Raw genomic sequence first — 15,010 nt, 5'->3', positions numbered from 1 at the left:
TCAGCCCAGTGATAGACACATAAATAACTAAACAGATAAGTTTTCACTTAAAATTATATGAATTTCCAGCAGAGCAGTGCCTTCAAGTGTGAATGCTGAAAATGTCAGAATAATGAAGGCGCTGTTGAGCAAAGTTCAAGATGGCTGCGTAGACCTGGAGCTTCTTGGAACCTCTAAAGCTTTTTTGCTCATCTTGCAATCAACTGCTGGTAGTGTTCAGATTGGGTATTCTATATTGCTATAGAAACAGCAAAATGAAGGCAGATAAAGATCATATGACCTATCTAGTCTGCCCATCTATGCCATCTACTCTCCTATCCTCTCTTAGAGATCTGGTTGTGTACTTGTCCCAAGTTCTTGAATTCAGATACTGTTTTTGTCACCACCACTTCCACCAGGAGGCCATTCCATTAATTCACTACCCTTTCCATGAAGAAATATTTTCTCAGGTTTCTCAGCCTATCCCCTTTTACCTTCATTCTATACCTCCTTGTTCCAGAGATTCCTTTCAATTGATTCTCGCCCCCCACCCCCCCTGTGTATTTAAATGTCTTTTTCTTATCTCCCCTCTCCTGTATAGTAGTATACATATTGAGATTTTTAAGTCTGTCTTCCATATGCTTTATGACGAAGACCACTGATCATTTTACTTGCTCCTCTCTGGACTGACTCTATCCTGATTATATCTTTTCGAAGGTATGGTCTCCAGAATTGCATACAATATTCGAAATGAGGGCTCAATAGAGTCTTATACAGGGGCAACATCACCTCCTTTTCCCTATTGGCCATTCCTTTCTCTATGTACCTAAGCATACTTCTAACTTTTGCTGTTGTCTTTTTTACCTGTTTGGCCACCTTAAGATTATTACATATGATCACTCCCAAGTCCTTCTCCTCTTACATGTATAAAAGTTCTTCACCCCTAAAATATACCATTCACTCAGGTTTTTGAAGCCCAAATACATGATCCAGCATTTTTTAGCATTATATCTTAGCTGCCAAATTCCAGACCCTTCCTCATATTATCCACACTATCAGGAGTGTCTATCATATTGCAGATTTTGGTATCATCCACAAAGAGGTAAACCTTACCAGATTGCCCTTCAGAAATATCGCTTAGAAAAATGTTAAAAAGAACCGGCCCAAGAACCGAACCTTGCAACGCACCACTCAAAATGAGCTCCATTTACCACTACCCTCTGTCGTCTTCCACTCAACCAGTTCCTAATCCAATCAGTCACTTTAGGGCCCATACCGAGGACACTCAGTTGATTTATTAGTCATCTATACAGAACCAAGTCAAAGGCTTTGCTAAAATCTAAATACACCACGTCTAGCACTCTCCCTTTATCCCACTCTCTGGTCACCCAGTCAAAAAAATTAATCAGATTTGTCTGACAAGACCTACCTCTAATGAAACCATGTTGCCTCAGGTCTTGTAATCCATTGGATTCCAAAAACTACTATTCTCTGTTTTAAAAGCATTTCCATTAATTTACTTATCACAGAAGTCTGACTTACCGGCCTGGAGTTCCCAACCTCTTGCTTACTTCCGCTTTTATAGAGAGGGACTACATCTGCTCTTCTCCAGTCCTCTGGAACCACTCTAGAGAAGTCTAGAGAAGCATCAAAAAGGTCAGGTAGTGGAGTACCCTCGGATGTACAGTGGGGGAAATAAGTATTTGATCCCTTGCTGATTTTGTAAGTTTGCCCACTGACAAAGACATGAGCAGCCCATAATTGAAGGGTAGGTTATTGGTAACAGTGAGAGATAGCACATCACAAATTAAATCCGGAAAATCACATTGTGGAAAGTATATGAATTTATTTGCATTCTGCAGAGGGAAATAAGTATTTGATCCCCCACCAACCAGTAAGAGATCTGGCCCCTACAGACCAGGTAGATGCTCCAAATCAACTCGTTACCTGCATGACAGACAGCTGTCGGCAATGGTCACCTGTATGAAAGACACCTGTCCACAGACTCAGTGAATCAGTCAGACTCTAACCTCTACAAAATGGCCAAGAGCAAGGAGCTGTCTAAGGATGTCAGGGACAAGATCATACACCTGCACAAGGCTGGAATGGGCTACAAAACCATCAGTAAGACGCTGGGCGAGAAGGAGACAACTGTTGGTGCCATAGTAAGAAAATGGAAGAAGTACAAAATGACTGTCAATCGACAAAGATCTGGGGCTCCACGCAAAATCTCACCTCGTGGGGTATCCTTGATCATGAGGAAGGTTAGAAATCAGCCTACAACTACAAGGGGGGAACTTGTCAATGATCTCAAGGCAGCTGGGACCACTGTCACCACAAAAACCATTGGTAACACATTACGACATAACGGATTGCAATCCTGCAGTGCCCGCAAGGTCCCCCTGCTCCGGAAGGCACATGTGACGGCCCGTCTGAAGTTTGCCAGTGAACACCTGGATGATGCCAAGAGTGATTGGGAGAAGGTGCTGTGGTCAGATGAGACAAAAATTGAGCTCTTTGGCATGAACTCAACTCGCCGTGTTTGGAGGAAGAGAAATGCTGCCTATGACCCAAAGAACACCGTCCCCACTGTCAAGCATGGAGGTGGAAATGTTATGTTTTGGGGGTGTTTCTCTGCTAAGGGCACAGGACTACTTCACCGCATCAATGGGAGAATGGATGGGGCCATGTACCGTACAATTCTGAGTGACAACCTCCTTCCCTCCGCCAGGGCCTTAAAAATGGGTCGTGGCTGGGTCTTCCAGCACAACAATGACCCAAAACATACAGCCAAGGCAACAAAGGAGTGGCTCAGGAAGAAGCACATTAGGGTCATGGAGTGGCCTAGCCAGTCACCAGACCTTAATCCCATTGAAAACTTATGGAGGGAGCTGAAGCTGCGAGTTGCCAAGCGACAGCCCAGAACTCTTAATGATTTAGAGATGATCTGCAAAGAGGAGTGGACCAAAATTCCTCCTGACATGTGTGCAAACCTCATCATCAACTACAGAAGACGTCTGACCGCTGTGCTTGCCAACAAGGGTTTTGCCACCAAGTATTAGGTCTTGTTTGCCAGAGGGATTAAATACTTATTTCCCTCTGCAGAATGCAAATAAATTCATATACTTTCCACAATGTGATTTTCCGGATTTAATTTGTGATGTGCTATCTCTCACTGTTACCAATAACCTACCCTTCAATTATGGGCTGCTCATGTCTTTGTCAGTGGGCAAACTTACAAAATCAGCAAGGGATCAAATACTTATTTCCCCCACTGTATGCCATCTGCCCCCCCCCCCCCTTTGTCCACCTGTAGTTTAGCCAGCTCCTCAAGAACACTGCCCTCTGAAAATCATTCAGGGAGTACCACCCCTCCATTCTTATTTATGTTTGTCATTTGTGATCCTGCTCCTGGCCCTTCAGCTATGAACACAGAACAGAAATAATTGTTAAGCAATTCTGTCTTACCTTTATCAGCTTCTACATATTCCTCCCCTTCACCTTTGAGTCTCACAATGCCACCTTTGCATTTCTTCCTATCACTAACATATCTAAAAATATATATCATGTCCCCTACTTTTTACCATATTGACTATTTTTTTCTTCCATTTGCATCTTGGCTACTGTACCAGCTTCTTTTAGTGTTTCCAGATATTGTCATCTGTCTTCCCTTTTCTGTGATCTCTTATAGAAGATAAAGGCTAAACTCATTTTACTTATCTTTTTAGCTACTACTTTTGAGAACCAAAGTGGCCTTCTTTTTCTCTTAGTTTTATTTACTTTCCTTCAGAAAAGGTTTGTTGCCCTTACAATAGATCATTCAGTTTTGCCCACTGCTTTCCAACTTCTTCCAGATGTTCCCATGCAGACAACAATTCCTTGTGGTAATCCACCATCTGAACAACGATTTGTTTGTTTTTTTGAAGTCCTGAACTTTCACTTTTGAATGAACCCTCTCCACACCTATATTAATATTAAACCACACCATCTGATAATCACTGGATGCCAGATAATCACCTACTATACCATCAGAAACACTCTCTCCATTGGTAAGCACTAAGTCCAGTATGGCCCCACCCTGTGTGAGTTCCATTCCCAACTGTTCCATTCCCCCTGTAGAGATTTCAGGATCGCCATGCGTCTAAAAGATCCTGCCCTATGGATACCCCAATCAACATCTGGCTTATTAAAATCACCTATTAGTAGTACTGCCCCTTTCACAGCTATATTTTGAATGTCTTCAATTAAATCTCTGTCCATTTCTTTGTCTGGTAATGAGTTCTGTTTATCACACCAATGTAAATACATTTGCCATTCCCTCTTTCCAGATTTACCCACAGTGCCTCTTCCTTACCGTGTAGGTCCTGCAATTCTATGACTTTAATATGTTCTTTAACATAAAATGCCACTCCCCTTCCTTTGCTTCCTACCCTGTCTTTCCTGAACAGATTATAGCCCGGTATATATTCACGTCTACCCGCTCCACTCCACTCAGTATTTTATAGATCTCTATCATATCTCCCCTCCAGGGCCGGTCTTAGGCAGAGGCGACCGAGGCAGCCGCATAGGGCCCCGCGCCTAAGGGGGCCCCGCGCGGCGCGCCTCAGCTCTGCCTCGCCGCCGGACTGCCGCTGCTCGCTCGCCCGCCCTCCACCCATGTCAAACGACGGGACTCTCTGCGTTCCCCTGCTTCCCCTCCCTCCAGGCACCTGAGCCCCCCTCCCGTCCGAGCCCCCCCTCCCCGACCCGCGAAACGACCCTCTTCTGTCACCCGACCCGGCCGGCACCTCACCTGACCCAACATTTAAAAAAAAATCTTCAAGCGGCGATGCCTGCGTCTGACTAGAAGAAGAAAAACCGCTTCGCGGTTCGTCCATTGGCCGGCCTTCCCTCATGTCCCACCCTTGCGGAAGTTACATCAGAGGGCGGGACATGAGGGAAGGCCGGCCAATGGACGAACCGCGAAGCGTTTTTTCTTCTTTTAGTCAGACACAGGCATCGCCGCTTGAAGATTTTTTTTGAAATGTTGGGTCAGGTGAGGTGCCGGCCGGGTCGGGTGGTAGAAGAGGGTCGTTTGGCGGGGAGGGGGGGCTCGGACGGGAGGGGGGCTCAGGTGCCTGGAGGGGGAGCAGGGAAACAAGTCTCGTGCTGGACAAGGGTGGAGGGCATGGGGGATGGGGACGGGGGGTTACTGGACATGGGTAGATGGCAGGGGAGGGGGGGTTGGACATAGGTGGATGGCAGGGGGGACAGGAGGGTCGCTGGACACGGGTGCATGGAGGGGAGGGGGTTTCTGGACATAGGTGGATGGCAGGGGCGGGCAGGGAGGACAGGAGGGTCACTGGACATGGGTGGATGGCAGGGGAGGGGGGTTTGGACATAGGTGGATGGCAGTTGGCAGGGGAGGGCAGAGGAGGGCAGGAGGGTCGCTGGACATGGGTGGATGGCAGGGGAGGGGAGTTTCTGGACATAGGTGGATGGCAGAGGGGACGGGGGGGTTGCTGGACATAGATGGATGGCAGGGGGGACAGCAGGGTCGCTGGACATGGGTGGATGGAGGGGAGGAGGGTTTCTGGACATGGGTGGATGGCAGGGAAGGACAGGGGGGTCACTGGACATGGGTGGAGGGCAGGGGAGGGGGATTTCTGGACATAGGTGGATGGCAGGGGTGGGCAGGGAGGACAGGAGGGTCGCTGGACATGGGTGGATGGCAGGGGAGGGGGGTTTCTGGACATAGGTGGATGGCAGAGGGGACAGGGGGGTTGCTGGACATAGATGGATGGCAGGGGGGATAGGAGGGTTGCTGGACATGGGTGCATGGAGGAGAGAGAAGAAATGCTGGACATGGATGGAGGCGAGGGAAGAGTGAGGAAGGCGATGAGGTGAGGGAAAAGGAAGAGAGGAGAAAAAGTGCACATGGATATAGAAAATAGGCAGAAGCTGGATCCACTGGACAGTCAAGTCTGCAGAGGACCCAGCTTTTACTTACGGATGTAGGGCAAGAAATGAAGAAGAAAGGCGGAAAGTAAAGAAATAAATGTAAAGGAAGCCCTGGAAACGGAGTTAAGAGGACAGATAGCAGCACAATCGGATACTGAGCCAGCATGATCAGAAAAACGAAGTTACCAGACAACAAAGGTAGAAAAACCTATTTTATTCAGGATTTATTAATTGGAATATGTCAGTTTTTGGAAATGGTGGGGGTTCCCTTGCGTTTACAAGCTGCTGTCATTTAAAGATAAGTTTATGCACTGAGATATGTTAGGCATATTTTATTATTAAAAACAGTTTTGCTGGATTACATAAATTATACGACTTGGAAATTAAACAGTGTGATATGAATGATAAGAAGGGGATTCAATGAGGATTTGCACCACACCATTGCGCTTGTGATGCAAAGAACATAACTGTTCAGATGGATGTGAGAGGCAGTTAGATCTGATGAACCCCGAAAATAATTTGGAGTAAATCGTGGATGACTATAAAAATTTGTAAATCCTGCAGTGAATATATATGTTTGGGACGCTAATAGGATATTGGATGGAAGTTTAGTCCCCACATTTGTTCTATCTGGTGGGCTGTAATTTGAATAGTTTTTGGAAATGTGCATCTGTGATATTTTTCAAGTAAGTTTCAATTTTTGTAGTATTGCTGCATGCTGAGTCTGACTTCTTGAAGTAACTTTCCAGTTCAGTATTTTGCCTTCATGTGTTTTTCAGGTGTGATCAAGGAAGGTACAGTATTCTGCTAGCGTATAGTTTGCAGCCCTTTTTGTTAGTTTTTTTTTCACTAGGTTGTGCACTGGTGTTTTAGAGCCCGGTGTAATCACAGTTGCCTTTCCACGCCACGCATAAGGTTGTAGCTCGTCCTGTCCTTGGAATTAGTGCTGTTTACGGTTTGTTAAGGTTATGAGTGTGTTTTTGCACAAGTTTGTGTACAGTGTTTTGCAGTGGAGAGATAGTGTGTTGGCCTTACTAAGGTGGCACCAAACATCAGAAAGGGTGTAGAGCCTAAATCATGACACACTACCTCTAAAAGGGTGATTTGTGGCTCTACATGAGAATTGTGGTATTATGATCCCTTGCTAGCTTCATATTGTTGACGGTCTGCATTTTCCGTATGGCTGGTATATTGGTGTATAAGGTATTAATTGTGTCTATTTTATTTTTACTTATTTTTTTTCTGTGTGTTGTCAGACAATTATGGATGACAGACAGAGACGGAGTCTTCTTGAGTCAGAGAGTTGTGGTATATATTTTAAAACAATTTTAATACCTTGGTGGTCTATATGTTTTTATATTGTACATTATATTTTACACATCACTTAATTTTATTGTATATCTTTTCATTTCATTTTTCTTTTATTGCATATATGGGTTACAGAGTAATAGGGGAATTTGAAAGTACTGAATCTTTTCTTAATATTTTTCCTTTATTCTCCTTTGTTATGAGAATTGGAACTACTAATTGTAGTGGACTTGAACTGAATAATTTCTGGGGAGGGGAGGTTTCATGATAGCATTGTGCTTATTATTTCAATCAGTTTTTTTGTACAAGTTTAGCTTCATTTGTCGTTATTTGAAATTTCATTATAAAATGTTCTAAAAATGGAATAATCGTATCAATGGGGCGGAGCTAGGGTGGGGGCGGGGCTACAGTGGGGCGGGGCTAGGATGGGGCCCCACCAAATTGGTCTGCATAGGGCCCCGCACTTGCTAAGACCGGCCCTGCTCCCCTCAACTGTCTCTTCTTCAGAAAGAAGAGCCTTGCCTCTTTAGTCTTTCCTCAAAGGTTGTCCCATCCCCTTTAGCATTATGGTAGCCCTTCTCTGTACCTTTTATAATTCTGCTACATCTTTTTTGAGATGCCCAGAATCGCATACAGTATTCAAAGTGCCATTTTCTTCATTCATGTCCTTTTTCCATTCTTTGAAAGATGTTCTTTGGCTCTAGTAGCCTCTATCTTATCACCTTTTCCTCTTCTTTTTACCTTTGTAAATATTTGGAATGCATCTAGTCTGGGCTTCCAAGATGGTATGTTTAAACAATGTCTATGTCTGATTTAAAGTCCTAACCTTTGCAGCTGATCCTTTTAGCTTCTGTTTAACCATTTTCCTCATTTTATCATAGTCACCCTTTTCAAAATTAAATGTTGCTACAGTAGATTTCCTTAGTGAATTCACACCAGATATTAGCTCAAATTTGATCATGTTATGATCACTGTTTCTCAGCAGACCCAACCTCTTGTACTATGCTATGCATTCCACTAGGACTAGATCTAAAATAGCTCCCCCTCTTGACAGTTCCTGGACCAGTTACTCCAAGAAGCATTCATTTATTACATCTAAGAATGTCAAATATTGGGGTAATTGAAATCACTCTTTATTATACTGTTGTCCAATTTGCCAGCTTTCCTAATTTCTGTACACATGTGTTAATTTGTCTGTTCATTCTGTCCTGGTGGATGGTAGTACAGTCCTACCAGTGTACTCCTTCCCTCCACACATGGAATTTATTTCCATAAGGATTCCACACCGCTATGTATTTCATGTAGAATATTTATTTTGTATGACTCAATTCCCTGTTTAACATATAGCACAACCTCTTCTCCAATTTGATCCACTCTATCATTGCGATATAATTTGTGCCCTGATAAAACAGTGTCTTATTGATTGTCCTCCTTCCCTAGATGTCTGAGATGCCTATTATATCACTTTATCATTTGGTGCTATATACTCTAACTCTCTCATCTTAATTTTTGGCTTCTTGCATTTCTATACAGCCACTTCAAATTGTGTTTTTAGCTTGTATCTACAAGCTGCTTAGAAGTGATGGGGGTGATGTGCATCCTTTACCCTGCTCTTCCCGTAAACACGCTTGGTTTTCTTTCACCATTGTTGAAACCTCTCCATTGGGATTCCCTAAAAGTCCTGTTTCAATAGTATCCTTCAAGGATATTCCACACCGAACCATGTGCCTCTGGGTGACTGTCAGCTCCCCCTCCACCCCTCCCCATTTTAGTTTAAAATCTGCTCTATCTCCTTTTAAATGTTAGTGCTAGCAGCCAGGTTCCTTCCAAGTTAAGATGGAGTCTATCCATCTATAAGCAACATAAAATAGAAATAAAGAAAAATAAAGATGTGCAGTCAATCATAAAAAGAAAGACAATATATTAAAAAAAAAAGATTCATTTCCCCAGTTTTATGCATCCCTCTCAATCCATCAAAGATTATACCTCTCTTAATGGGTCCGTTTACTAAGCTGTGCTAGAAAGCAGGCTTAGGGCATCCTAACATGGGTCTTTCTGATACGCTAAGACCATTTCTAGCATGGCTGTACATAAGGCCTTTTTCATTTATATATTTTTCTTGCTGTGCACTGATGTTAGCAATACCTTTGTATCACTCCATGGTGCGACTGCAGCTCGAATATTGTGGGCAATTCTAGTCACCACATCTCAAAAATGATATAGTAGAATTAGAAAAGGTACAGAGAAAGGCAATGAAAATGATAAAGGAATGGGACAAATTTCCTATGAGGAAAGGCTAAAGCGGCTAGGACTCTTCAGTTTGGAAAAAAGACAGCTGAGGGGAGATATGATAGAGGTTTATAAAATAATGATTGGAGTGGAACGGGTAGATGTGAATCGCTTGTTTACACTTTCCAAAAATACTAGGACTAGGGGGCATGCGATGAAGCTACAAAGTAGTAAATTTAAAACGAATTGGAGAAAATATTTCTTCACTCAACGTGCAATTAAACTCTGGAATTCGTTGCCAGAGAATGTAGTAAAAGCACTTAGCTTACATAAGTACATAAGTATTGCCATAGTGGGAAAGACCAAAGGTCCATCGAGCCCAGCATCCTGTTTCCAACAGTGGCCAATCCATGTCACAAATACCCGGCAAGATCCCAAAAATGTACAAAACATTTTATACTGCTTATGCCAGAAATAGTGGATTTTCCCCAAGTCCATTTAACAATGGTCTATGGACTTTTCCTTTAGGAAGCCGTCCAAACCTTTTTAAAACTCCGCTAAGCTAACCGCCTTTACCACATTCTCTGGCAACGGATTCCAGAGTTTAATTACATGTTGAGTGAAGAAAACTTTTCTCCGATTTGTTTTAAATTTACTACATTGTAGCTTCATCACATGCCCCCTAGTCCTAGTATTTTTGAAAAGCGTGAACAGACGCTTCACATCTACCCATTCAGCTCCAGCTTAGTAGGGTTTAAAAATGTTTTGGATAGCTTCCTAAAAGAAAAGTCCATAAGGCATTATTAAAATGGACTTGGAGAAAATCCACTGCTTATAAGCAGCATAAAATGTATTGTACTGTTTTGGGATCTTGCCAGGTACTTGTCACCTGGATTGACCACTGCTGGAAGCAGGATGCTGGGCTTGATGGAACCTATGGCAATACTTATGTACTTATGTAGTTAAAGTACTGTAAGGTTAGCATGTACAAATGGCAAAATTAATACAAAATGTATTACTGTGTCCTGCGTTAGGCCATTTTTCCCACATTATGTACATGTTAATGCAGTTTAGAAAAAGGGCACCTAAGCATGTACAATAATGAAAAATAGAGTCCAAACCCCCCTCCCCCCCCCCAAAAAAAACCCCAAAACAAAACAGGAGACTTGTCTTACAATGTATCCAGTATGAAAATATTCCAAGACTTATATATGCATTCCAGCAGACTTGGGGGAATGTCTCTCTTCCAGTGCCTAGCCCATGTAATATGAGCAGCCAGAAGTAAATGTCAGATCAAACACAGCCCCTTGGTTCACTGTGGAAGTAATTTTATCGCTCCAAACAGACATGTAGAGATATCCAAAGAGATTTCTACACTTGTAATAACAAAAATATTAGCTTGAACTGAACACCACAGTGAACAGGCACAGGGGCATGACCACCACATATGCAGAAAATCTGCCACCTGGCCACATTGTCTCCAGTACAGCAGAGAAACATTTTTTGATCCCACATACTAAGGGCCCTTGCGTGCTTACCGGAGCAAAATATATTGTACCGCAGGGCATGCTGAGGCGTCCTGTGGTAATTTTGCAATGAGTACACACTATGTACGCGCTAAAATATATGTCTTATTTTTTGGTGCAGAGGGCTTGTCTGGGGCAGAGAGTGGGCGAGTTTTTCTCTAATTGGTTAACCACCGGCTACATTTTCATGCGCTAGCCAATCATTAATGCAAATTAAAGCAGTTTAGCACATGAGTGCCTACTGCCTACAAAATAAGAACATAAGAATATAAGACTAGCCATAATGGGTCAGACCAATGGTCTATCTAGCCCAGTATCCTGTTTCCAGCAGTGGCCTCTCCAGGTCACAGGTACATGGCAGAAGCCCAAATAGTAGCAACATTCCATGCAACCAATCCCAGAGCAAGCAGTGGCTTCCCCATGTCTATCTCAATAGCAGACTATAGACTTTTCCTCCATGAATTTGTCCAAACCTTTTTTAAACTCAGATATGCTAACCTCTGTTACTACATCCTCCAGCAAAGAGTTCCAGAGCTTAACTATTCACGGAGTGAAAAAATATGTCCTCCTATTGTTTTAAAAGTATTTTCATGTAACTTCATTGAGTGTCCCCTGGTCTTTGTTCTTTTTGAAAGAGTACAAAATCAAATCACTTCAACTCATTCTATACCACTCAGAATTTTGTAGACCTCAATCATATCCCCCCTTTTCCAAGCTGAAGAGCCCTGAACTCTTTAGCATTTCCTCATAAGAGAGGTGGTGGTAGGGGCTTATGAAGTGATGGCCACGCGTTAATATGAACATGGCCATTATTGAAAATTTCTGAACATTGGACATTTTGCTCCATTGGTAAAAATGGCTTTAGCACGAGAATGACCCATGTAAGATAGCGCTGAGGCCACTTTTTACCACTGTTTGGTAAAAGGGCCCATTTATTTGGAATTATGAAGAACTGCATTAGAATCTATAAGAAACAAGTCTCAATCATATTGAACTTTTAAATGTATGATGAGCAGTAGGGATGTGCATTCATTTGAAATGGCATTAGAAATGTCAACATCTCCCATGTTGTTTTGTGTCATTTTTTATTTATTTATTTATAACAGATTTTTACAATCATATTCAAGCTTAACTTGTTTGAAAAGCGATACATTTTACATCACAATTTCAAGGCAATAAAAAATATAGAAACAAAATTATAAATTCTCACTCAAGTCCACTATTATTTTGTGTCATTTTTTAACCAAAATGACAGGAAACCACCAAAATGTCTATTGGTAGTGTATACTCTTTTGAAAAAAAATGTACATTTTGTGAAGAGTATACACTATGGAGACAATTCTGTAGCTGATTTGATTTGATTTATTGGTACTGAATTAATCATCTTTCATCACAAGGATAAGAAAGCGATGTACAAAAATGTTAAAAACAATCTAAAAAATAAGAAAGGAATGCCAATAATTATAAAAATAGAAAAAGAAAGGGGAGAGGGGAGCAGTGGCATAGCAAGGGTGGCTGCCACCCAGGGAGGTTCACCGCTGCACCCCCCCCCCCCCCCCCCCGGGTACAGCACGACACCCCCCTCAGCGCATCTATACCCCCGGGGTGCAGCACAACACCCCCCTCAATGCATCAACCCCCACCCCCACCCCCCCCACCCCGGAGTGCATTCTTACCTGCTGGGAGCTGCATCGGTTCCGCTGGTTCCCTGCTTTCTCTGCCCCGGAACAGGAATTAACCTGTTCCAGGGCAGAGGGAGTAGGGAACCAGTGGAGCCGACACCCCCCCCCCCCCCCAGCGGCTTGCACCCGGGACGGACCACCCCTCCCACCCACCCCCCTTCCTACGCCACTGGAGGGGAGGTCAGTGCAGAATGCTAGTGGATTTGGCCGGTCTCCTCTGGGCTAGAATGAATAAAGAAGGCTAGGATGATTAAAGAAGTCTTTTTCAAACAAAAAGTTCTTCAAGACAGTCTTAAATTTGAGATAGGAGCATTCTAAATGGATTGAAGCAGGTAGAGAGTTCCACAGAGAAGGGGCCTGACAAAGAAGGCACGGAAGAATGTGGAGTTGTGGGCCTCTTTTAAAGTAGGGATTCTGAGACGATTGTCATAGACCGAGCAGAGGGCTCTAGGATGGGTGTATGAAAGAGAGATGAAGAAAGGAAGGATGGGAAGCCTGTATAGAAAATCTTAAGAGCTAAGATTAGGATTTTGTATTGGATGCGAAAGGAGATTGGTAACCAGTGTAATTGAATGAAGAGGGGTGTGTTATGATCAAACCTGGAGGCGTGTAGAAGGATCCAAGTAGCAGTATTCTGGATTGTTTGGAAATGACGAAGAGCATATTGTGGTAGCCCTGTGTAGATGGCATTACAATAGTCGAGATGGGAGATCAAGAGTGCATAAAGCAGTGTTTTTTGTGAGGAGATATCTAGATAGTTTCTGATGGACTTAAATTGTTGTAGAGTAAGAAAACTGGCCTGAGTAAGAGGAGTGATTTGGGGTGTAAAAGAGAGTTCTTGATGTAACATAATACCTAAATATTTGAAATGGGACACCAGCGAGACAGGACTATTAGAAAGTGTTGGGGAAAGACAACGTGAGAAAAAGGAGCCGATTATCCAACAAGCAATAGTTTTAGTAGGATTGAGAACAAGGTGGTTATCGGATAGTCACAATTCAATTGAGGCCAGAGCTGAATTGAGAACAGAATTAAAAGTGCAAGGGGGATGAGGAAGATATTAAAAAGAAGGGGGGCCAAGATAGAGCCCTGGAGGACACCACAGACTAAAGGATAGGATTTAGAAGATAGGTGAGACATGGAGACATGAAAAGAGTGGTTGGTAAGGAAAGAGGTGAGCCAAGAGAAGACAGTACCAGAAATATCAATGGAACGTAGCCTAGACAAGAGTAAGTTGTGATCAACTAAGTCAAATGCTGCCTAAAATCCATTTTCTGTCTGGTTTCAGTTTCAGCCGAAAGGTTATTTTAATTTTCTGCCATGTTTTCAATTTCAGCCCAAAACGGAAGCCGAAACTTTTTGTGTTTTGCCCCATTTGTCTCCCTCTCTTCCTCTGACCATGAGTTTCCTCTCCTCCCAGACCCCTCCCCCCGAGTGTCAACCCCCTGGATCTATTTTACAATCCATGGTGGTCTAGGGGTGTAGTTGGGGTAGGAACTGTGCCGTCATTCCTGCCCATTCTGGCTCTGCTGTCAAAATGGCTGCCACAACTGGGGCATTGCTTCTGCCCTTACTATATCATGAGACCACCAGGGATTGTAAGGTAGTCCTGGGGGGGGAGGGGCTACTCTTTGTATTTTTTTTTGTTTAGTACTGCAGTTATGATCTTGCACAATTGTACAGTGCTCCAGATAAATGTTTTTGATACAAAATTTAAGTAGATATCTGGTCTGTCAATTTGGGACAATTAGCTCCTCTGTGGAGTTATCACATCAGCTGTCACTCCAAGTGTGGTGCAAAGTTAGCCTCAGCGGGAGATAGCTTGTTATCTCTCGCTAAATATTTGAGGGCAGCGCTTAGCAGCTAACTGGTTATATCGTACTTTATAACTGGCTATCCGTTAATTTTCATCCCATCACCAGATAAGTTTCACTGCCAAATCACTCCACCGAAATAGCAGGCCTATCTGTGGCCACTACAAAATTAACTGGACAGTGCTGAATATTGGGTTAGCTGGTTGACATTAAACTGAACATAAGAGTGTCCATACTGGGTCAGACCAAAGATCCATCTAGCCCAGTATCATGTTTTCCAAACAGTGGCCAAGACAGGTCACAAGTACCTGGCAGAAACCCAAATTGTGGCGAACTCCATACTACAAATCTCAGGGCAAGTAGTTGCTTCCCATGTCTGTCTCAATAGCAGACTATGGACTTTTCCTCCAGGAATTTGTCCAAACCTTTTTTAAATCCAGCTACACTAACCACTGTTACCACATCCTCCGGCAAAGAGTTCCTGAAAAAAATATTTCCTCCTATTTGTTTTTAAAGTATTTTTATGTAACTT

This window comes from Microcaecilia unicolor, chromosome 1 (genome assembly GCF_901765095.1).
Source record: "Microcaecilia unicolor chromosome 1, aMicUni1.1, whole genome shotgun sequence".
In the NCBI taxonomy this organism is placed as follows: domain Eukaryota; kingdom Metazoa; phylum Chordata; class Amphibia; order Gymnophiona; family Siphonopidae; genus Microcaecilia; species Microcaecilia unicolor.
The sequence above is the reverse complement of the archived record's forward strand: the minus strand, read 5'-3'. Positions refer to the sequence as shown.